Source organism: Lissotriton vulgaris, chromosome 12 (assembly GCF_964263255.1).
Source record: "Lissotriton vulgaris chromosome 12, aLisVul1.2, whole genome shotgun sequence".
NCBI lineage: Eukaryota > Metazoa > Chordata > Amphibia > Caudata > Salamandridae > Lissotriton > Lissotriton vulgaris.
In genome coordinates this window covers 196,296,130-196,320,894 of record NC_141700.1, presented here as the reverse complement: position 1 = coordinate 196,320,894, position 24,765 = coordinate 196,296,130, and positions in this window count along the sequence as shown.

Here is a 24,765-nt window from a genome sequence, read left to right as displayed (position 1 = left end):
CGCTGGAGCGCTATCTAGAGCAGTTCGTTTTCTGCCTACACTAACCCTTGCCGCGCAGGAGCGCTGTACAGGGGTTTAGGGTCTTTGCACAGGAGTGCTTTACTTTTGGGTTTTTCCTCACAGTTGTTTTGTTTCCCCATCGCGTGGGAGCGCTGCTTTGGGGTATAGCTCCACAGAGCTGTAGCATTGCTCATAGCTTACGTTTGCCTTCCAGGGATGCCACATTTTTTAGTTGTGACTAAGTTTAGGTTTGTGCAATACGCGCAGGAGCGCTTTGCCTTCTGGTTTGACATTTGATGATTGCACATTGCACAGGAGTGCTTTTCCTTTGGTTTTGCTTGGGTACCTTGCGCAGTAGCGCCTCACCTTGGTTATCCTTCCTTGGAGCTGCAATGACTTCTGGGTACCGTAGTCTACAGAAGCACTGGTGAGTTTCCGGAGGGAAAACTATTTCTGTGTGTGTTTTGGGGGTTTCTCTGAAAGCGGGAGGTGTGGTTCTTTTCTGACCTGGTTCTTTCCTGGTTTTCAGTTGGCACCGAGATACCCCGCAAGCTCCACACCCACACCAAGCCTCTACATCCTTTTCTGGCTCCCTTCCCTGCGTCCATCTCATGGCGGGTGCTCTTGTCGTCTCTGCGGAATTGCTTCACAAGCAGAGGTAAGTCTTGTGGGGCACCTGACAGTCTTTAACGAAAATGTTAACGGGGCCAAATTAAGCCTATCGGTAACATGGTCCAAACCCACCTCCGAATGAATTGAGAAGGTCGGAGGGGACTGGGGACAGACACTAATGATCGCAAAAACCTGTTTTCCACCCTCTGAATCAAATCAAGATGTACGTAAACCCATAAGGGTGAACCATTCATAGCGATTGGGATGCATTTGGAGTTATAAACCTTTAAAAGAGCCTCCATGGGCCTTGCCACCAGCCTTTTTGAGAACCCCATGAGGGCAGAGGTCGATCTAGCCACAGATAAGCTCTTTGCCTTATTTGGGGGCCCCAGAATCCCTTCTCATCGAAGAGAACCCCCAAGTAAGGGAAGACAGCTACCCTAGAAACCACTTCACCCTTACACACGAAGATTTTAGATTTGCCCTTGTTTCTGTGGTGACCAACCACCATCGTGTGTGACTTTTTCGCGTTTATTTTTAAGTCCAGCTGGTCCATAAACACCCCAAATGTGTCCAACAAACGCTGGAGGGCCATGCCAGTGTGGGCTATTAAGACTGCATCGTCCGTGTATAGGAGAGCCGGTATCCTTGCATCTCCTACAAGTGGAACGTCCCCCTCCACTGCCTCCAGATAACTTCCCAGGCCATTAATATAGATGGTAAAAAGGAGGGGGCCCAAAATACAGTCCTGGCGCACTCCTCGCTCTGATTTAAAGCGGCTCGTGCACCTTCCCTCCTTGGTGACCCTGACTATGGCAAATAACTCCTGATGGAGGGACGCCATAAGGTTTACCAGCGCCACATCAATCCCAATCTCCAATAGGATCGCCCACAATTTGGCCCTGTTCACTAAGTCAAAGGCCGAGGAGAGGTCCATAAAGGCCAGAAATAATGACCCTTCCTTGGCTACCGTGTATTTAGAGATTAACATGTGCAAGTTAGAACATTGCTCCAAAGTGCCTCTCTTCTCTCTGAACCCATACTGGATGTTTGATAGGCCCCCACTCAATGCTGTCCCTTAACTTAACCAGTAGGACTCTGCCTAGTATCTTGATCACAGAGTCTAGGAGGGAAATGGGTCCATAGCACCCCGGGTCATCTCGCTGACCTTTTTTAAAGATTGGCACAGTAATTGAAGTGGAGATTGCCGTTTGCAGCAGAGAAGACATTTGTTAATACCCTGGCCCAGAGCTTTGGTAAGTGTCTATAGAGATCGGCTGGGACTCCGTCCAGTCCAGGAGCCTTGTTCTTTGAGGTCTCTAAGATAGCTCTCTCTACTTCAGCTTGATCGAAAAGTAGGGGGTCGGACTCAGGTACTACCAGATACCAGAGGAGAACCTTGGGGTCCCGAGTCCAAATCTCCATACACCTCTCTAAAGTGACACAGCCATTTATCATCAGGTATAACACAGTCCATGTCCGTGTTTTCTAGATCTGAGAAACAGGGCTGATTGATTGTGGCCCAGAATTGGCTACTGTCGCGTAATACGTCAGTTGAGAGTCGTTTTTCCCAAGCAGCCTTCTTTATATCATTTTTCCGGCCCTTAATAGTTAACTTATACTCTTTCCTTAGGGAGGCAATGACAGCCTTATCTCTCGGGTTATGTTTTAGGGCTTGTATAAGCACTCCATGGGATTTTGAGCAGTTCGAGTCAAACCATCTATGATGATTTTTGCCTCCATACCCTAATTTTGCCGTTAGATCTTTAGAAATTTGTACGCATATAGATTCAAAGGCCCCCATGATTTCGTAGTTTGCAGCATTTGGGTCCTGGCAAATCACCATATTACCCTCGATTTTAGGAAGTAATTATTCAAAGAAGTTTTCTGGAACTACATTTGCCCATTTCAACCTTCTCCCTTCGTCCACAGGGCGTAATGCTGGCCTTGAATGGGCAGGGCATGACTTAGGACCCATGGAATCGCCCCAGGTCGCCTCAAGCAACACAGGGTTATGATCACTATATGGGGAAACAATTGCTCTATAGGAAACAACCCTATGCAAAATGCCTGGGAACAGAAAGATATAGTCTCTAATTGAACCAGTTTCAGAACCCTTGTTGGTAATTGTTCTGCCCCCCCCTCAGAATTAGTAGGTTCAAATAGGTTGAAATTTGCCAGCATCACTTCCAGAGCCTCTCGGGACATGGTGTGCTCAAAATGGGGGGCCTTCAAGCCAGGTGGAGCCTCATACTCTCCTGTACAGCACAGATCGCTGCAGGGATGAATATTAAAATCGCCCAATAAAATGAGCTCGAAGTTAGTGTGATTATTTTTGCTGACCGTAAGTAAAAAAAATTCCAAGGTGACGATATGGTCATTATCATTGTCCCTTACACAAGAATTATAAGAGTTAATAAAAATAATTTTATGGGTTGGAGATACCGCCCATTTCACGATTAAAAGGTTCGGGGAAGCTACTTTGACCAATTTTAGGACCCCCTTGAGTTTTAATGAAAAAAGGGAAATAAGACCACCCTTTGCTCTACCAGCGGGACTGGGGATGGCCGGGATGGCGAAGCTAGTGAAGCCATCTGGCCAGAAGCTGGGAGAGGTGTCCCAAGATTCCTTGTCATGGCTGGTAACAAAATTAACCTAGGCCTCGTCTGCCATTTTAGCTCTAATTCCAGCTACATTCCAGCTGATGATTTTACATGCTGCTGCCACATCAGGAGTGGGTACCCTGACCAGGGCAGGCGACATCAGGACTGGTTGTCAATCAATTTCCTCAATATCTGACAGAGAGGCAAAGCGGTTACTCAGGACCGGCCCGCAGCCCTCCGCGGGTCTATGTACTCACTGTGGATGAGGTGCTACCTGGACTACTAGCTCCCTCCTTAAAAAGTGTGTACGTATGTGCCCGCCTGGTCTTTCCCCTCCTGATGCAGAGCTCATCCCTCTCCTTATCATGGGTTGACAGTGGTCACCATAAATCTTAACTGAGGGTGGGTAGAAAAAGCCCAAGGGAACCGGTCTCATTTGGCCTGTTTCCGATATCTCCGAGCCATCCCAGAACAATCTCTCGGCCAGGTCATAACTGTCGAAATTTATTATAACACAGTCCCCCTGAACTATCTTCAAGCGCTTCCCAATCCTACCCACCCTCCTAGCCATGATGATTTTGTTGGAGATATTTGCCCCACCACTGCAAACATCAGCACACCAAGATCTGGCCTTTACCATTAGGTCTGGGGCAGGTTCAAACTCTCCCTCTTTAAGTGGGGGAACGCCGGTAAAGATTGCAACTAAAAGGGCAGCTTCCGGGGGTAAGTCTAATTTTACTTGACAACCCCTCACCCTCTTGTTAAGAACTGAGCCAGAAGACTCTACCGGACTGCCAGGCCGACTAGGACTTGGAGGGATTACCTCCGAGCTGATAAGGGCTGTATGTGGGACCCGCGGCCTGTCATTTACTTGCTCCACCCCGCTGCTGAACAACACAATGTCAGTCGATCTAGCAACCTTTTTAATGCCATTCCCTGGTGTAACTATACCCGCTTTATGAAGTTCTGGGGATGAAATAAATTCGGTAACAACTCTGTCTATAAGGGCGCATTTCTTTAGTAAGCCAGCAAGGTAGGTGTTCATAGTGTCCACGATGTCTTTTGCGTTATCCAGTAGCAGAGGCTCAATCTGCGTGACAAATAGGGCCTCTAGCTGTTCACCCAGAAGATCGTTAGTCCCAGGAGCTGCATCTGTGACATCTTTAACTTTTTCACGTTTCTTTTTTTTCCTCTTTATAACTTGGCCAGTCGAATGGGTACTCTGTAGCGGGGGCCTCACTGGGATATGGGAACCAGCAATGGGTTGCGCCAAAGAAGTGGGGTTTGAAATAATCACCCCTTGCTCTAATGGAATATGAGTCACAAGAACAGTATCCTGAGTGTCCTGGGTATTGTAGGTGATTATGGGGGGGGGGAGGGGGGTGCCAAGCCCAACTCCTGTTTATCGGTCGCAATTTCCTTGATGAGAGCCCCCACAGCAGATGAGAGGTAGGATAAAATGGACTCTGAGTGTCTTGGCACCTTAGCCTTCTTCCCCCCTCCTCTACATTAGTAGCTTTCTTGCGCTTACCCATGAGTAGATGTCAGAGGGCTGGCCCTGCCCTGCCTCCTCCTGCCCCTGACGGCCACAGACGGCCAGCCCTTTGCCCGGGCTTCGCCCGGCTCCGCGCTTGCGCGTCCGCGACGCAGAGGAAGATCCTGCTCTCCGCTCCTCCGGGCGTGCTATCAGGGGGAAGTGGGCGGTGCAGGCAAGGCAGCCTGGGAGCTGTAGTCTTCCCCCTCTGCGGCCGCGCGGTGAAGCTAGCTGGGGCGGCAGGGCAGACCAACAGCATCAGGGCCCCAGGAGCGTCAGGTGTGGCGAGTGTTGCAGCCTCCGGACAGTATGCCCCCGTGCAGCGTTTCTGGTACCATGTGACTATTGTTACCCATTCCACTGGAAAATTGTTTTTGGAAAATGTTACATTGGAGTGATTTTGCTTCAACTTTTTATTTACTCAATGAAATTGTTAAGATTTTCCAGATGTGATTTTTTTCTTTGAAGGTTGATTTTCCTCCTCTCCTCTTCCATCACCTGCACAACTATCTCCTCAACATATGCCATTTTCCAACTCATTTTTTCAAATAAAATCAAAAATGACAAAAAAAGAGTGAGGTTCTACGCACTCACTGCCAACAACTCACTGCCTCACCAAAATTATTTTGGAAGGGAGGAAGCTTCCAGTAAATGAAATAAGCTAATCATTTCAATCAATCAGAAGTGTTCTCTGGGTGTGTCATCCATCTTGCAATACACTTGTGGTACTCCATCGGGAAAACAAAGAATAAAAATGCATTATTTACACAGGAACATTGAATGGATCCTGACAAACTGTGCCAGATAGAAAACGTTGAAGCCCAATCTTCAACAAAAATGATTTTTTCATAGCAAACAGAACTTTTTAAGTCATATAGCTATCACGCAATACTACAGTGATACCAGGAACAAGAAGTAAAACCAATCAGAGTTCAAGTAGGGAGCTTGCCATTGGCTAAGGATATCTCACAAGCATTTTACTGCAGGACTTGTCAAAGGCCAACAAAAAAAATAATATGCATTCAATTATTAAAAATAATAAATAACATAAATGTAAGAAATAAAAAATATAATATTAAGTAAAAAAAATTCACATAAAAAGATAAAGTGAAGTTAGACTTAGGTATGGAACACACATATTACATTACTCATGACATGTTGAATATCATCATCCACCATGTTACTATGTGTGCAAATATGTATATACAGCACTTGTGAAATTAATTATGTCGTTTGTTTTACAATGCACTTTCGGAAATCATGTGTGGGTAGCACAACAAATAATGTGACATTTAGAATCTTGCAGCACTTATGAGCTATAAAGTATCAAGATTTTACCTATCCAATAGCTAAAAACTTCTGGGAAAAACATGAAAGCAACAAAAAAAGAACTGTTATTTTGGCATTAAGCACATTAAGAATAATAAAGCAGGAGAAAGGATTGGCAATTGAGAGTTGACCATAAAGAGGATGGAATTGAGATTGATTATTTAAATGTGAACTCTTGGACACAATCTGGATGTGAACTGTATAATCATTATTATTGACGTATGCAGTGGCACAATACAGTGGCATACAGTGTCACAGAATACAGTATTGTGTTGTTGAGTAATTTTATTTATTTTATTTAAAGAGTTTTATATAGCGCTGGCTAGACCCGAAGTTAGCAGAGCGCTTTACATAAGGTTCCACATAGTTGCAAACTTACATCCGTTACAAGTTACCAAAGATACCAGTAAAAACATTTAAGGAGCATAAAAGAAAAGGAAAATTGGGTTTGGGAGGGAGAGAGAGTAAGGGAAAAAGAGGTAGGGAATAGATATGACGGAGAGACGAAGGGAAAGTCTGACCAAGGTCTGACTGGGTAGGTGACGGCCAAGGGGGAATCCGCAGCCCATCTCCTCTTCAGCTATCAGGTAGCTTCACTGGGCATCAGTCAAATAGCTAGGTCTCAACAAAAACCCATTAGAGGGATATAAGGCAAGAAGGAGGGAGCATAGAGGGGGAAGAGGGTAGGGTGAACGGTGGGGGGGTACGACAGTGAGACAAAGGAACATCTGCCCAATGTCCGGCTGGGTAGGTGACGGCCGAGGGGGGATCCACAGCCCGTCTCCTCTTCAGCTAACAGGTAGCTCCACCGGGCATTGGTCACATTGCAGGGTCTCCACAGTCGAGGAAAAGTTCAAAGCGAACATGTCCTGGAGGGAGAGCAGGATCCAGGTCAGGTGAGGGATGTGATTAAGATCAGGTTGATGACCAGTTCTATTGTCCAGGAGTGGTAGAGCATCATGGAGAGACCAGCTGAGGCGGCCAACTTGAGGTCAGGCAGGGGGGTTGTGGCCTTGGTGTTAAGTTGAGTCTTAAAGTCCGTCAGGTACGCTAACAAGTCTTCCTTGGTCAGCGCCATTCCAGATTCAAAACTCTCCTGGTCACCCACCTGTATTTTCTCCACCGGTGTGAAGTAGTTTGACACCTTGGTTACGGCTATTTTAGTTGATGCAGAGTGCAGTAGAGTGGAGCAGCATACACTGGAATAATGTACATTGGAGTGAGGTACAGGGGAATGAAATGCAATGGAGTGCCATAAAGTAAAGTGGCATAGAGTGGAGTGGGGTAGAGTGGAGCGACATATGTGGAACAGTCTGCAGTGGAGTGGCCTACAGGACAGTGGCATAGAGGGGAGTGGCATAGAGTGAAGTGGCATTGTAGGATCGATCACTTGGAGGTTGAGTTTCATGGTACCCTTGCAGGCCAAAGGGGATGCTTGTCCCACTACCAGGCCACAATAGTCAGCTCAATTTTACCTGGCCAGTGGAATCCAGGTGCAGAGTTGTCCTGGCTGTCCCTGATGCTGAGTGAGAGGCACGGGAAAGCTGCTTTTACTGCTTACACAGAGCTAAGGGGAACCCAGATTAAAAAACACAACAACGGGGTGGTTGCTGATGTCGGTTGAAGGTTGGATGGAGTTCGATATAGGTGCAGCGTCAAGTGAAGGTGGCAGTTTCCAGACTGGCGACCAATAAGCCTTGGCAGAGGTAATCCTTGGAAATAGGTACTTTGACATCCGGTGGTCCAGGGGAACACAGTAGCTGCCTATAACTTTGTGGAAGGCAGGACTACAGTTCTCACAATGCACTACACCTTCTGGATTTGGACAATCTCATGGAGGGCCCGATGGACAGCGATTCTTCGAATCTGAATTGTTTTTTTCCTGTAATTTAGAGGGGACCAGTGCTATTAGTCCAAGGGAGTCTGAGGGTGCTTAAGGCTTCCAAAGAGGATCCTCTGTCTAGGCAAACTGAGAGCTAGCCTAGGACAAGTGTTCATCAGGCATTTCCAGGATAGTTGCCACAAGTGCAGAGTATCCCTCTTTTGCTTTGTGCAAGTCCTGTTGTTTCAGACAGTGATCCCTTCTTTTAACCTCTTCCGTGCACGTTGTCCAGAACTGAGGTTTTGGTGTCAGGGGTAGCTCTTTAATCCTAGAGTTAGTGGTGTTTAGGGAGGTTTGAACTGCAGGTGCAAGTGGCTGATGGGCTGTTTGCCACCATGGCTAATCTGCCCCTTAGGTGAACACATCCAGGGATGTAGATCACGCACCTTTCCTACATAGTACCCTCTATTCTGCCCTGGAAGTGTGGCTAGTCTTCCCCAATTGTCCATCTCCTTGACTATCTAATTTTCCATCTGCCCAGGTGCAAATGTGCCAGAGTTCCCTCCTCTGTAAGTCAGCCCCGGTACATATCAGAGGAGGTGCAGCATTTGAAGCTCACCAACTTGATGTACCCCTTCATTAGACATCCTGAGAGGAAAGAGGTGTAACCTCCTTCCTGATCAGGCCTTTGTTCGTGACTTCTGGGAGTGTCCACAATCCCTGGCAGGAGGTCAGAATCCTGTCTTGGCATCAGCAAGCACAGGATGCCAGCCACTACACAGAGAAGCTGGGGCAACCAGGTGGGCAACTTCTAAGGTAGCACCTGAGTGCATGCCACATCACCCTCGACACAATATTCCTCTAGTATACTGAACCCTACCTCGTAGGTTTTAGAAGGCTTTCATTAGGGGTGACTGATATATATTAAATGCACTGAATTTACACTGCCGCACATGGTGAGGGCAGAGATGAGTTCAAGCAGCTTGCACTGCTTCTGCAGTCTGCAATTGCAGGTCAGTTGTCAGTAGTTTATTTGGGTCACTGACGGTGGCACAGCAGTGCTGCAGGACTTGGGGACCCCTTTACCACCCATGCCTTAGGAGCCTCTGTTATTGATTACTAGGGACTTATAAGGGCCGCAAAGTCAATTGGAGAGGCTAATTTACACATGACGGTCTTGGGGAGAGAGCACTGGCACTGGGGTCTGTGTAGCAGACTCCAGTGCACTATCAAAGTTATAACCATCAGCATTGGAGCAATAAGTGTGTTATGTAGTTCCTACTGATCCGTAGGATCTATGCATTGTTTGAACAACATAAACTAAGGGGCTTGGTGCCTAGGCTGATTTCGGACACCCCTACAGGATATGTTGACCTGTAGACCAGCGAGCTCACAGTGCCACTGTAAGCCCCCCTAACCTACCAGGGAGCTAACAGTTTCTGGCAATCATTGAACATGATAACCCTGATTCCTCGGGTATCATGGAAACAGTACAGAACCTTTTGCTCAGTCACTCATGCTCACTTGTTCTCAGAGAAATATACAGAGAATACACAGTGGGATTTTTTCAATAATATTTATTGAACCAACGTTATTCTTGCATAAAATGCGTCGGCTGCCATGATCAGGAGACAGAAGCAAATAAAGGAGATTATACGCACCAAAAGAGTGAACAGTAGATACATTTCAACCATGGTGCCGAAGCAATGAATGCATGCGGGCATATATGTAATATCTAATCTAAGGTACCCCTACGATGCAGACCCCACTCTAAGTGTTCCTAGAGTGTGTATTGGTGTAGAGCCAAGAATCCCCTGAAGGGAAGATCCAATCCAATTACCTGATGGGAGAGAGTGAAGGACCCCTTCTTGTTCTCTAGTTGGACACTCCTCACAGAATGCCAGACCGGTACGAAGCGATTTCTCAGCATGCAAGTAGCTTCTGTGTCAGCAGAAGTTCCTCCTCTACTAATCTATTGGGATGCCTATTATTTATCATAAAAGTGATGTTATGGATATGTGGATGGCGCTGTCGCCTCTTGGATGAAGATAGGACAACTTTTATACCTAGTGCGTAGAGGCGAGGCGCATGATGTTCAAGGCATCATGATAATGTTGCGCGAAGATGGATGGGAAAACAAAATAGCTTCAGAGAATCGAATCCAACATTGTCGTGCATGCAAATGTGTGCAAAAGGTCACAGCTGAAATGTTATTTTCTAGGGCAATGTAAGGAATAAGCTGCCTCGCTACATGGGCCTAACTCAGGAATATAACAAGTGAAGGATAATCATACAAAAAGGGCACTTTCCTACAGACACAGAGTGGAGTGACGTACACTGAAAGTTCATTGAGTGGAGTAGTGTAGATTGGAATAACGTAGATGTTAGAAATGGGGGTCACAAGTTTGCAACAGTTTGAACCTTTGTACAAATAGGGACCCTTGCTTCTAGTCAGGGTAAGGGGCTACACTTCTAAAAGAACCCCTGCTCAACCACTTGGTAGCTTGGGACGAGCAGACAGGCTTATCTCAGAGGCAGTGTGTAAAGCATTGGTGAACACATACAGTAATACAGTGAAAACACTACAAATAGACACCAAACTAGTATAGAAAAATAAGTAATCTTTACTAGACTTAACACAAGCCCAAACAACAAAAATCCGCAATACTGTAATCAAAAGTAGGTCTTTAAAATGGTAGAAAATAGCTTAGTTAAGTCTGAACTGGTGAGAGCCGGTCGCTCCACCCGCCTCGTGCCCTACCCCCGATTGCTGCCGCCGGCGCTGCCCGGTGTGCCTCTGGTGTGCCCTTGAGCTGCTGTGCCCCTGAGTTCGCCAAGGATCTGGTCTTGTGCAGTATTTTGTTTTCATTTTTGCCCTATATTTAAATTGTTGTGCCTGTTTCGTTTTTGCTCTGCATTCAAATTGTTGTGCCCCCTGATTGCTGCTGCCACTGCTGCCCGCTGTGCCTCTCTGGTTTCGGTTTTGTTTCTGGATTCCATTTGTTGTGCCCTGTGCCCCTCCACCCCGCTCCCGCTCCCTGCCGCTGATCAGCCCAACCCCTGTTCCCTCCTGCATCACCGCTCCTCCCCTCCCCACTCGCCACCCCGCTCCCGCCTCCCAGCTGCTTCTCCCTCCCGCTAGTAGCCTAGGTCTGCATCCGCGAGACTGGGAGCTGTGACTCGACCTGACCTGGTCAGAGCCGGTTGCTCCACCCGCCTCATGCCCGACCCCCGATTGCTGCCACCACCGCCGCCCGCTGTGCCTCTGGTGTGCCCCTGTGCTGCTGTGCCCCTGAGCTCGCCAAGGATCTGGTCTTATGCAGTATTTTGTTTTCATATTTGCCCTATATTTAAATTGTTGTGCCTTTTTCGTTTTTGCTCTGCATTCAAATTGTTGTGCCCCCTGATTGCTGCCGCCACCGCTGCCCGCTGTGCCTCTCTGGTTTCGGTTTTGTTTCTGGATTCCATTTGTTGTGCCCTGTGCCCCTCCACCCGGCTCCCTGCCGCTGCTCAGCCCAACCCCCATTCCCTCCTGCATCACCGCTCCTCCCCTCCCCACTCGCCACCGCGCTCCCGCCTCCCAGCTGCTCCTCCCTCCCACTAGTAGCCTAGGTCTGCATCCGCGAGACGGGGAGCTGTCACTTGACCTGACCTGGTCAGAGCCGGTCGCTCCACCCGCCTCGTGCCCGACCCCCGATTGCTGCCGCCACCGCTGCCCGCTGTGCCTCTGGTGTGCCCCTGAGCTGCTGTGCCCCTGAGCTCGCCAAGGATCTGGCCTTGTGCAGTATTTTGTTTTCATTTTTGCCCTATATTTAAATTGTTGTGCCTGTTTCGTTTTTGCTCTGCATTCAAATTGTTGTGCCCCCTGATTGCTGCCGCCACCGCTGCTCGCTGTGCCTCTCTGGTTTCGGTTTTGTTTCTGGATTCCATTTGTTGTGCCCTTTGCCCCTCCACCCCGCTCCCTGCCGCTGCTCAGCCCAAACCCTGTTCCCTCCTGCATCACCGCTCCTCCCCTCCCCACTCGCCACCCCGCTCCCGCCTCCCAGCTGCTCCTCCCTCGCTCCACCCCCTCCACTCTCCACTTATGGCAGAGTGGCAAATGTGCAGCGTTCACGCGCAGGAGGCGCGCCCTATGCGTGCTGAAGGCGTGCCAAAGGTAAGCCCGTTTACGCCCGTCCGCGCCTGTACCGCGCCCAGCGCCAGAACCCCTGATTCCCGCAAAGGCCATCCCTCCCGCCGAACTTACGACGCCGCAACCCTCACTGCACTCAACACCAGCCACCTCCACGACTGCAACCAAGACGCCCCAGGATGTACCCATGGACCCTTCACCTGCCAATCCTGCAAGTTCTGCTGCATCAGGACCCACACTACAACCACAAACGCCAAACAGAGCTCCAATAACAACTACCTGAAGTGCATCCTGCACAACACCCGCTCGGTCCACAGACACACCATTGAACTATGGAACCTACTCGACACCACTTCGCCGGACGTCGCCTTTCTCACGGAAACCTTGATGAACGCCTCATCAGCACCCGACATCGCCATAGCCATCCCGGACGGATACAAGATCATCCGAAGAGACCGCATCAACCAAACAGAAGGAGGCATCGCCATCGTCCACAAGAACACCATCCGCATCTCTACCAACCCCGACGACACCATCTTAGCCACCGAACACCTCCACTTCCAGATACACACTGACCCGAAGACCACACTCAGAGGCACCCTCACTTACAGACCCCCAGGACCCCGCACACAATTCAGCGAAGACATTGCTGACTTTGTCAGCCCACACGCCCTCCCCTCCGATGACTACATCCTCCTTGGGGACCTCAACTTCCACCTGGAGAATAACAACGACAACAACACCACCACCCTGCTGGATAAACTCGCTAATCTCGGACTCAAAACAACTGGTGAACACCCCCACTCACTACGCCGGACACACGCTCGACCCAATCTTCTCATCCAGCAAGCACATCTCCTTCAATCACGTCACGGAACTGCACTGGACCGACCACAGCTGCGTCCACTTCAGCTTCAGAAAGACCACGACCCACCACCACCCGCAACAAGTTCCCAGCAGAAGCTGGAACAAAATTACCACCGACCAGCTCACCACATCTCTGAACCAAACCCTCCCGCCACAGCAACGGACCCAAATCAAGCAGCCATCAATCTTGCACAGTGGATCACCCACTGCGCTAACGAATTAGCACCCTTGAAAAACCATCCCAACAAGCCAGGAAGCAAAAAAGCCTCCTGGTTCAACGATGACCTCAAGAACTCCAAAAAGAACTGCCGCACCCTTGGGAAAGCCTGGCGAAGAAACCCAACCACAGACAACATGAACGCCCTCAAGAACGCCACCCGCAAACACCACTAGCTGATCCGCACCACCAAGAAATCAGCATTTAAGAATAGACTGGACGGCAACGCCCACAACAGAAAGGAACTCTTCAGCATTGTCAAGGAGCTCACCAATCCCAGCGCCGTCAACAACGACATCACTCCCTCTCAACACCTCTGCGACTCTCTAGAGGCGTTCTTCCACAACAAGATCGCAGACATACATAACACCTTCGGCGACCAGCCCACTCCCCCCACCACCACCCTCCGCGCCTGGACCCCAATCAGCACAGATGACACCATTCGCTTGATGAACTCCATCCACTCCGGATCGCCAAACGACCCATGCCCCCATCAGATCTTCAAAAAGGCCGACTCCGTCATTGCACCCCAACTCCGCGACATCATCAACTGCTCCTTCAACACCGCTATCTTCCCAGAAAGCTGGAAACATGCCGAGCTCAGCGCCCTCCTGAAGAAACCTACAGCAGACCCCACTGAACTTAAGAACTACCGCCAAAGTCATAGGGAAGACCGTCAACAGTCAGCTCGCCACCTTCCTTGAGTCTAACAGTTCCCTCGACCCCTCACAGTCCGGCTTCCAAGCCAACCACAGCACTGAGACCGCCCTCATCGCAGCCACAGACGACATCCGGAAACTGCTCGACAATGGGGAAACTGCGGCCCTCATCCTCCTGGACCTCTCCGCAGCGTTCGACACGGTCTGCCACCGCACACTTGTACAACGCCTCAGGAACGTCGGGATACAAGATAAGGCATTGGATTGGATCATCTCGTTCCTAGCCGGAAGAACCCAGAGAGTCCGCCTCCACCCTCTTCAACGTCTACATGAGTCCCCTAGCATCCACCGCACGCAAACACAACCTCAACATCATCTCCTACGCAGACGACACCCAGCTGATCCTCTCCCTCACCAAAGACCCAACCACCGCCAAAACCAACCTACACGAAGGGATGAAAGACGTAGCCGAATGGATGAAGAACAGCCGCCTAAAACTGAACTCCGACAAGATGGAAGTCCTCATCCTAGGATCATCCCCCTCTGCCTGGGATGACTCATGGTGGCCCCCGTCCCTAGGCAGCGCACCCAAACCAACGGACCATGCTCGCATCCTGGGATTCATCCCAGACTCCTCCCTTTCGATGTCCAGACAAGTCAACGCCGTCTCATCATCATGTTTCAACATCCTATGCATGCTCCGAAAGATCTTCCGATGGATCCCCACCGAAACAAGAAAGACGGTCACCCAAGCACTTGTAACCAGCCGACTAGACTACGGAAACAGCCTCTACGCCGGAACCACAGCCAAATTGCAGAAAAGACTTCAACACATTCAAAACGCCTCTGCCCGACTCATCCTTGACTTACCTCGCCACAACCACATATTCGATCACCTCAGAGCCCTGCACTGGCTCCCCATCAACAAGAGAATCACGTTCCGTCTCCTCACCCACGCACACAAGGCCCTCCACGACCTAGGACCCAGATACCTCAACACTCGCCTGACCTTTTACACCCCCACCCGCCAACTACGATCGTCCAACCAAGCCCTCACCGCGATTCCACGCATCCGAAGAGTCACCATGGGAGGAAGATCCTTCTCCTACTTGGCGGCCAAGACATGGAACTCACTCCCCACCCACCTCCGTCTCACAAAGAACCACCTCTCCTTCAGAAAGAAACTCAAAACCTGGCTGTTCGATCAGTAGCGTACCCCTCTCCCTTAAGCGCCTTGAGACCCTCTGGGTGAGTAGCGCGCTATACAAATTCTTGACTTGACTTGACTTGACTTGACTAGATACTAAATGCAACACTTAACTCTCAAAGAACCTGGGATGCGTCACGCAATGCAAACAAAAGGATCGCAGGGAAGTTGATGCGTCATTCCTTACACTCAGGGGAGTGGATGCGTTGGTTCCTTACTGCAGGGCAGGGGAGGTGATGCATTGCTTCCTTACTGTGTGGGGAGTTGATGCGTAGTTTCTTACTGCGGCCCGGTGACAATCCGACAAGATGGCGCCTCGATGAGATGTTGCAATCCGGTGCGATGCAACAAAATGGCGTCTTGGATGCGATGCATGCACGCCTTGATGAACTTTGGAGCTTCAATAGGCCCTGCGACACGCTTCTCTGGTGATGCGACGGCGACCTCTGCAGCGGCAGCACGCTTCTCCAGTGATGCGACACGCTTCATCTGTGATGCAATGGCGAACAGCTGCAGCACGTTTCTTCGGCGATGCAACGGCAACTGCTGTGGCGACAACACGCTACTCCTTGTTGCATTGCACTTCCAGCTCCCAGTAACATGCAGACACCAGAGGTACCCAGAACAACAGCAGGGACCTCTCTGCAGGTAGAATTCAGTACACAATGTTCCTTATTCCCTTTTCTTGGAATTGAGTAACCACTGCAGGACAACTCCAGACAGCAAACACTGGGGCAGTCTCCTCCTTCAGCTTCCTTGGTTTCTCTCCTTGACAAAGGTCTGTCTTGATTCCCAGAAGTGATCTAAAGTTCTTTGATCTGGGCCCCAATATTTATACCTCAAAATAATTTGTCCTCTGAAGTCAGAGGGTGTCTGTGCCCAGCCAAAACCAGTTCTGTCCTCCTGGGTGCAGCTTCCTGGCAGAAGGTGGAGACAGAATTGTTTGAGAGCAGACCTGGCCCAGGTAGATGAAAGGAAATCTTCTCCCCCTACTCTCTATTCAATGCAGGTCCTATTAAGCCCCGCCCTGACCCATCAGCCTGCTGGAGCCAAGGCCCTCTCCAGCCCTGTCACTCACAAACCAGAAATGGAATACACAAACTTAGCAGAGACAACTGGATGGTTAGGCAAGAAAATACCTACTTTCTAAAAGTGGTATTTTCAAATACAGAATGTAAAAATCACCCTCACTAAAAGATGTATTTTAACATTCTGAGTTCAGGCATACTAAATTCGAATTTCTACCTTGTTCCCTGGGTCAGTCAGGATTATAAGATGTTATAATCAACTGCCCATTCTGGCCTATGGGAACAGGTAGCCTACCAATAGTAAAAAGCAAAATTGGCTGTAATTTACTATCAGGACATGCAACACACACCCATCTGGGCATGTCCTACCTTTTAAATACAATGAACCCTACCATTGTGCCTACCTTATAGGTGACTAACATGTAAAAAAGGGAAGGTTTAGGGACTGGCAAGTGGGTGCACTTGCCAAGTCGGCATGGCAGTCCCAGACTGCACACAGGCACTGCAATGGCAGGCCTGAGCATTATTTTACAAGCTGCTTCTGTGGGTGGCACAACCAGTGCTGCAAGCCCACCAGCAGCATTTGATTTACAGGCCCTGGGCACACATGGTGCAGTGTACTAAGGTCTGACAAGTAAATCAAATAGCCAATCATGGGGTCACTAATCCATTACAACACTTTGCAATAGGGAGCACTTGCACTTTGGCACTGAATAGCAGTGACAAAGTGCCCAACGCATCTAAACCAGCAAAAACATAGCAAAAATACAGGAGGAAACAGCAAACAAAATGGAAGAGAGACCCACACCAATGGTGCCAGGTCTAATAGTAGAGTTGAGTGGTGTAGATTGAAGTGGCATGAAGTGGAGTGGCATAGATTGGTGTGGGGCACAATGGAGTAGATTACAGTAGAATAGTGTACAGCGGAATGACATACAGTGGAGTGAGTTAGAGTGGAGTGGCATAAGGGGCATTTAGTGGATTAGCTTGTAGTGTAGCATTGTAGTGTGGGGTGTTATAGAGTGGATTGGTGTGCAGTAGAATAGCGTACAGTGGATTGGCATGGAGTTGAGTGGTGTACAGTTGAGTGAGGTACAGTGTAGAGAAGTACAGTACAATAACGTTGAGTGGGGAGTCAAAGAGTGGAATAGCGTACGGCAGAGTTGCATGCAGTGGCGTGCTTCTGGACATTTCTTTTGAAAAAAACGAGTTAAACTCATGTCATAAACTCTCAAGGTCACAACCAGGTGTGCAATTGCCATATTTCAACCTCTTTGAAAAACAGATTCTATTTGAAATTTACTCATAGAAACATCGATAGGCAGAGTGGCTGAAGCACTGCTTGGAAAAGTGGACAAAGTGATTCTATAATGGAGGAGGCGCACCTCCTGGTAATGGGTCTGTCAGTCCTAATAAGCAAGCAAATACCTTCTCTGATTTGTAAGTGTTTACCTTCGCAATTGCTCCATGTCAATGTCCAGTCAGAGAATGTGCCTTGAGATGCTTTCAACTTCGTTTTAGGTAAAGCAGAATGGAGCTATATGGAATCATCAGCGTGAATAACATTGATTCAATGTATAGAAAGCATGTTGAATAATCAGCTTAGTCACAATCAAGTTTTTAAAAATACTTGTACACTGCCTTCAGTGCTGTTGTAGTCTTTTGAATGCCTTATCTCCATCAGTATGCCTATTGTTTCAAATCGACTATAGGCAGTCCAGATTTGACAACACTTTGCACCCGAGTTGAGTTACTTTTGTAGCTCACACTTGATGCAAAATGTTATGTTGGGATTTACTGTCCAACAAAAATTAGGATTTGCTTTGGATAGTTTTCAAAAGTAACTTAAAGGTCTGCTATGTCCTACTTTGTAATATTTGCATGTTTTCATTCCTCCTCGTGGTTCCTACTGTGCATGCATGCTGCATTGTACAGAAAACATACAAAGCAGGAAACGTGCTAAATGATAGTTTTTATTTCAGAGTGGTTCCCTTCCAACACAAAGACTATTTCCTACTGGACGCACACACCCTTGCATTACAAGTGGACCTTCCCTGTACAAAACCTATTCCTTACAGAATGCACACACCCTTCCACTATGGCACAGGAATGTGTGCACTTTGGTGCATTGCAGAGTAAAGGGCGCCAGTGGATGGAGAGAGGAAAACAGGGCCATATCTTGAAAGATATCCTGCCGCTCTCCTCTCTCCCATCACACTATTCAGCACAGCAACTTTAGCTGCATAGTGTGAATTTTTTTGTCAATCTCGGAAGCCATTTATATTGACAAATGTATTTCTGTCCTTTGTAAAAAAGATAAATGTGTAAATTGAGTGGAAGGCAGTGGAGGTTTGCCTCTACGATGACGATCTGAAGCTTACTTTTGGCAAATGAATAGGAAAACAAAATGTATTCGTGGTATTTTCAGTGCCTCTTCATATGGATGCTCTGTAGAAATGAGAAAGATGGGAGATGCAAAAGGTCCCGTGAGACAAGTTTTTATGCAATCTATTTCCCCGAATATATTTTTGTAGAGAAGAAAAATGCGATTTAATAGACTTTGCAGTACTTCAATTGTTTTCTGCGAGTTGGAGCTTGTTTACATTTATCTCTGTGCTCTACAGGACCAGACATTTCGAATAATGTTTAAGTAATTGCTTTATGAAAATCTAGTTTGCATTTTCCGAACTTCATTATGTTGAAATAAAGGTTGAACATGCATTGTTTTACCGACTGATATTTGTCTTTATACCATAAAATAACACCTTTCAGATTGTAAACAGAATATGTATTCATTATTTGCATGGAAAACATCAGCTGCTCATATAAGAGTTGTCTAAAAGGCTCCATATCTGTACAGTGATATAGTACACGTTCCATGTAGCTGTACTTAAAAAACACAAGAGAGTAATGCATTTAAATTGGGTAAAAAATCAAAAGTCCTGTGTGTCCTGGAGTTTTTTCATTATTGCACAATGAAAAAAATCGAAACTGACAAAAGTTTGTCAGTATGCGAATGCAAATATACTGTAAAAACACATATAATTTATAATTACATAAAACAAAATACTCGTGCCATAAATGTCTTTCAACATGACGAACGCAAAGGAAACAAATAAGTCCCTCTTACTAAACCCATTATAGGTCTGGTGGGGACGGTAACAGCAGTAACTGACCTCATCCAAATTTTGAAGCCTTTATGACAACTGTGGATTTGTTTTCCTTTACCTGGAAATTCCCTGCTAAGAGACTTTTGGGCACATGCATCAATATTGCATTTTGCGATTCCTTAATTGCGAAAAATAATGAATCACAATTAAGGAATTGCAAACTGCAATGCATCAAGAAAGCGCTATAAAAATAGCGATTTCTTAAAATTCCTTAATTGCGATTCTCTAATTGAGAATCACAATTAAGGAATACCTCCCCATCCATTCCTATGGACCTAGAGGCCCATAGGAATGAATGGAAAGACATTCTTAATTTGCAATTCACCATTAGTAATTCGCAAATTAAGAATGCATTATCAAGGGTGCAGGGGTGTCCAAAGGACACCCTGTTGCACCCCTGAAATCTGCTTAGAAGTACATTTTGCACACTCACATGCCCCAAGGGCAAGTGTGTGTGTAAAATGGAACTTTGAAAAATGCACTTTAGTGCATTTTTCAAAGTTTTCGCAAATTACCATGAAGATCAACTTCATGGTAATTTTCTCCCCTTATTTGCGAATTTGCAAATTTTTAGAGTTTGATGCATTGCATTTAAGGAATCTCAATTTGAGATTCCTTAAATGCAATTCCAATTTCAGAAATCGCAATTTTGCGATTTCTTAAATTGCGAAAATTACAAATATGTTAATGCATCCCAAAAATGGGAAATGCATTCGCAAACGGCCGAATTTTGCGATTTGCACCATTTGCTAATGCAATTTCCTTTGATGCATGTGCCCTTAAGGGCCATATGTATCAAGCCAAATTGACTTCGCAAACGCCGAAATTTGCAGAATTTCGGTGTTTGCGAATGCAATTTGGACTAATGGTATGCATCAAGGGAATCTGCTTGAAAAATAAGGAATCGCAAAATTTGCGATTCCTTATCTTGCTATTGCATTTAAGGAATCGCAAATTTTGCGATTCCTTAAATGCAATGTAAGAAGCCAAAAAAAATAGCAAATTGGCCTTAAGGAATCGTAAATTACCACCAACTTCTAGTTGGTGGTAAGTTGCGAATTCCTTTCAAAATGCATATTTATTCATTTTTCAAAGTGCCATGTGACGTACATACATGCCCTTAGGGCTGTGGCCACATGTGCACCCATGCAGATTTCAGGGGTGCAACAGGGTGTCCTTTGGACACCCCTGCACCCTTGAAAATATTCTCAATTTGCGATTCGCAAATTGCGAATCGCAAATTTCCCCTTCATTCCTATGGGCCTCCTGACCCATAGAAATGAATGGGAAATTATTCCTTAATTACAATTAGCAATTTGCTAATCGCAATTAAGGAATTTTAAGGAATCGCTAAAAAGAAGCGAATTTCTACATGCATACTATTTTGCGATTTCTAAATAGCGATTCCTTAAAAATCGCTAGTTAGAAATCACAAAACGGGATGTTGATACATATGGCCCTAAACTCTCTTTAAGTTTTAAGTTTCTCGGCATCTACTCAAGCACTCCCACTTTTGCCATACATTTCCATGGAGTTTTGTTTTTCAGCAACAAATTCTGGTAGTTTGAATTAGGAAAGAGTACTCTAAAAGCAAATTTGGTGCTTCTCACAAACAGCCTTGGGGTCTGCTGAGATTGGAGGGACCCTCCATTGTTATCTCAAGGGCATGGCCCCCTCTATTCACTTTGCACAGTGCTGGATGGTGGTAGTTTAAAAGGTTTTGAGATGCAACAGCTGCTATCAGGCATGATGCTCTCCTACATGGTTTGCAATAAGAATTACAAACGTAAGAACATGTGAGCAAGGGAGACTGGTCATTATCCTTGCACCCTTCACGTGGCGTAGCCTTAGCTAATTTCGAATGGCTCATCTAAGAGGGCGTAAGGATGTAACCCACAAGGAATTGCAGCCCATCATACATTGTCCCTGTGTTTGTACTTGATCAATTGTACAAAGGTTATGGCAACCACAATGCGCACTTGGAGAAACTGGTGCCCTTTTCAGAATTACCAATGAGGAGGAAATTCTCATCAAAACTGGTTGTTTGGATTTCCTATCAGAAAAGAAAGCACTAACGATATCAGTAGCACAAATATGTGCATTCAGAAATATATGCTGGGGCTCTATTATAGATTCTTCGACAAAGTGTGGCTCTTGATACCCTGGAGATTCAGGAACGCAGGGCTGTGTGCTGCATTGGTTAGGATCCTCCTGAAGGGCATTGCTGAAGGTCTGTGGACTGCCCTGGTGCTACTTATGACCTTACCAGCCCCTTTTTCATTATGGGCGGACACAGACCCAGAGCCACCAGAGCCCATACATCATAAGATCAATAACAAAGACTAAGATATATTAATCCTCCTAAACAATGTGACTCAGACCACGAACTCTGAGATACTTTGGTTGTCTCTGCAGAGTTACTGTAATGTTATTGTTTCTTTTGGCATTCTATGGCTTTTGTTCTAATGGTGTTTGCTGTTCATGACATCAGAATTGGCAACTGTTAGAAACTGGGTTTCTGGTTGGCAGAGGTATGCGCCCTGGCCAAGCAGGAACCACAATCCTAGCCAGGGTAAGTTTACAACACAACCTAAATAATCCTGTGCTCACCCTCTGGTTGCATGGCACAGAGCAGTCAGGCGTAACTTAAAAGGCAATGTTTAAGGTATTTCTGCAATACTTCAAACAGCAATGCAGTGAAAACACCCAAAAAAGACTCCACACAAGACATGGCGATAAACCATAATTTCTTTTCAGCTGGACCCCCATCTAATATTGATTGGGTAATATCACCTGCCTCATGAGTTTCTGATTTTTCTGCAGTTTTTAATTCTAAGACCAACCGAGCTTGGGAAGGAGATCCAGGGCCATTGTCATTAGATGACCATGAAAGTGCTGCCAATTTTAGTCTGCTAATTGAGATAGAGGATGTTGCAATAGCAATTATAAACAGTAAAAATGGGAAAGCCCCAGGTCCTGGTGGTGTCCCTATGGACCTGTTTAAGGAAATCATAGAGTTCTGGGCCCCCACTTCTTACAAATGTCTTTTGTGCTGCAATAGGTCACCCCCTTCTACCATCTTGGAAGGAGGCAGCTATTGTGCCTATCTTTAAGAAATGGTACAAACAGTGAGCAACCCATTATACCCTTGGGGGCTTGGGTGAAAGTTATGAAATGGGTAAGGAGTTCCTCCAAGGGTGTTTATTCAAAAGAGTTTTCTGATTATCTGAAAATATTTCTTATGCAGGACAATTTAATGGTCCTAATGGAGTTTAGTTCAGTCAATCATATGTATTAGATATACTTCTGACTTTTCACACATAAATACAATGAACATTTAACAGTGAACAAGAAAGCCTGGCATATGCTGTCAACTAGTTCTAGTGGGCACCTTGCACCAGTCTAATAGACCCTTATTGATGGTGGTTGTAAAGTCAACCTTATAGAAAGCTATCCTAGTGGTATCATGAACCAGCAGTCTTCAGGCTAAGACTAAGGCGAGTTAAGCAAGTTGTTTTACCAATTATAATCCCTGAGTATCAAATGAAAGGACACCACACAAGGTATATATCAAATATATATGTATTTAATCTAAACAAAACCCCTCTGCTCTCTTTATGAGGCCAGAGGTCAAAATACAATACAAGTCACACAGTTAATATACGATAAGCTGCACAGTATACGTTATGCCCTAGGGGCCTCACAAACCATATACTAAGAAAGTGGTATAAGTACCACGAGAGAATTAGAAATCAGGCCTAGGGCCTGTGGATTCGCTGGGGCTACACTAATCTACCAAAGGTTAGGAAGTAGGAGGCCCACGGGAGCCGTATGCAGTGTCTAAACACAGGCGCGGGTTACCATAGACTTTTAAAGGAGTTCATAAAAGTTACAAATATGCAATTTAAGGACACTTCCGGATGGACTAGGATGGAACCCTTTTAAAGAAGGACACTTTGAGAGTCAAGACCCACGGGAGCACTGGAGTACTCGTTTTACCTCACTCAGGGAAGCCGGGTGGCTAGGTGTCTTTTCATGTCGGGTTTCATCGTCATTTTCTATGGAGAGCTGAAAAGAAGTGCTACAGGCGACCAGAGGAAAAGTGTCCGGGTGGATCCAAGGTTGGATTGAAGATCTGAAGAGCCTGAAAGCAGAAGGGACAGATTCTGGGTCACTAGCCCGTGACCAGGAAGGAACCAGGCGATGTTGGGTGATTTCACGTAAAGCATTTGAAATTGTCTCTTCAGCCACGAGGTCCAGGAGGCATCGATGATAACCAGGCACTGGATTCAAGCTGCCCACAATGGATCTAGATGACTGTGGTGTCAGTATCTGGGTTGGACCCAACAAGCTTTGGCAACCACAACCCATGCAGGATATCAAGATTGGCTCTGTTGCAGACCAGCAAGATCTGTGGTACTTCTCCTTTTCAGGGATGCTGGAGCAAGCCTGGAGCAACCAGGAAAACAAGATTAGTTCAAAGAAAAGGTCTTCGGGGGCTCACTAGCCAACAGGCAAGGAACCGGGAAGACGTGTCAAGCTCAAATACAAAGGCGGGGCCCACGGGACACTTGCGGAGTGTGGGGGCCTGGGCTTCAGTGCAAATGGTGCTCGGGGCTTCCTGTACCCCAATGCACAACTTACTGAGGCTTCAGGAAAGGAGTGCAGGTAGCAAACTGCAGCATGTCCAGGGTGTCCAATCCCACGTCTCTCGTGTCTGCCATGGGTCTCAGTTTTGCTGTGGACGTGGGTCGGAGTCAGAGAAGTCAGGAAGTCTAGGTACTGTGTCGCAGATTCTTCGGGATCTGCTGGTAGCCTCGAAAATGTAGATTGGCAAAGTTGCTGTTGGTGCCTGTTTGAACAGGGTGGTTACTCCTTGACCACAAGGGAGATATCTTCCATCTTCCAGTCAGAATGGAACGTCAAAGGTCCAGGATATGACTTTCAAAGATTCGTCCAGGGTAATCTAAAGTCCTAGGGACACAGGTCCTATACTTATACTAAAGATGGGGGCTGGACTACCTGGCTAGGTCCCTCCTAAGGGTGGACCTGGGCAGGGGGTGGTTACACCTCCTTCCCTTTGTCCAGTTTCGCACCAGAGCTGAGGCTGAGTGCCCTACCAACTGGTTTGAACCGGGCTATGCATGGAACACCTTGTGTGCCCCAGACAGTGTCTGGACAAGCATCTGCTGATGCAGCCCTCCCTGCCCCAATCCGCAAAACCCTGTCTGGGGAGGTGCTGGCACCTCCCTGGACAGAAAAACTATTGTCCAGGCCTGCCCTGCCGGAGTTTCCTCCAGCAGCCGGAGGTCAGACTCATGTCTGTTCTAGCAGCATCCATTTTGTGATGCTGAGGCTCTGTTTAACTTTAACCGGGTAAAGCAGTAACTACATGTCTTCACCTTCTAGAAGGGTAGAATGCTACCCCCACCGCCAGGACTGGCGGGGGGGGCTAGTATTCCAAAGTGTTTGACACCTTACACGACGTATATGGTAAGGCTATATCATAGAACAGCTATAAGGAGATGGTTCCGAAAGCTGCAGAGGGTCTCAGCTCATGCTAGGGCACCCTCTCACATAAAACC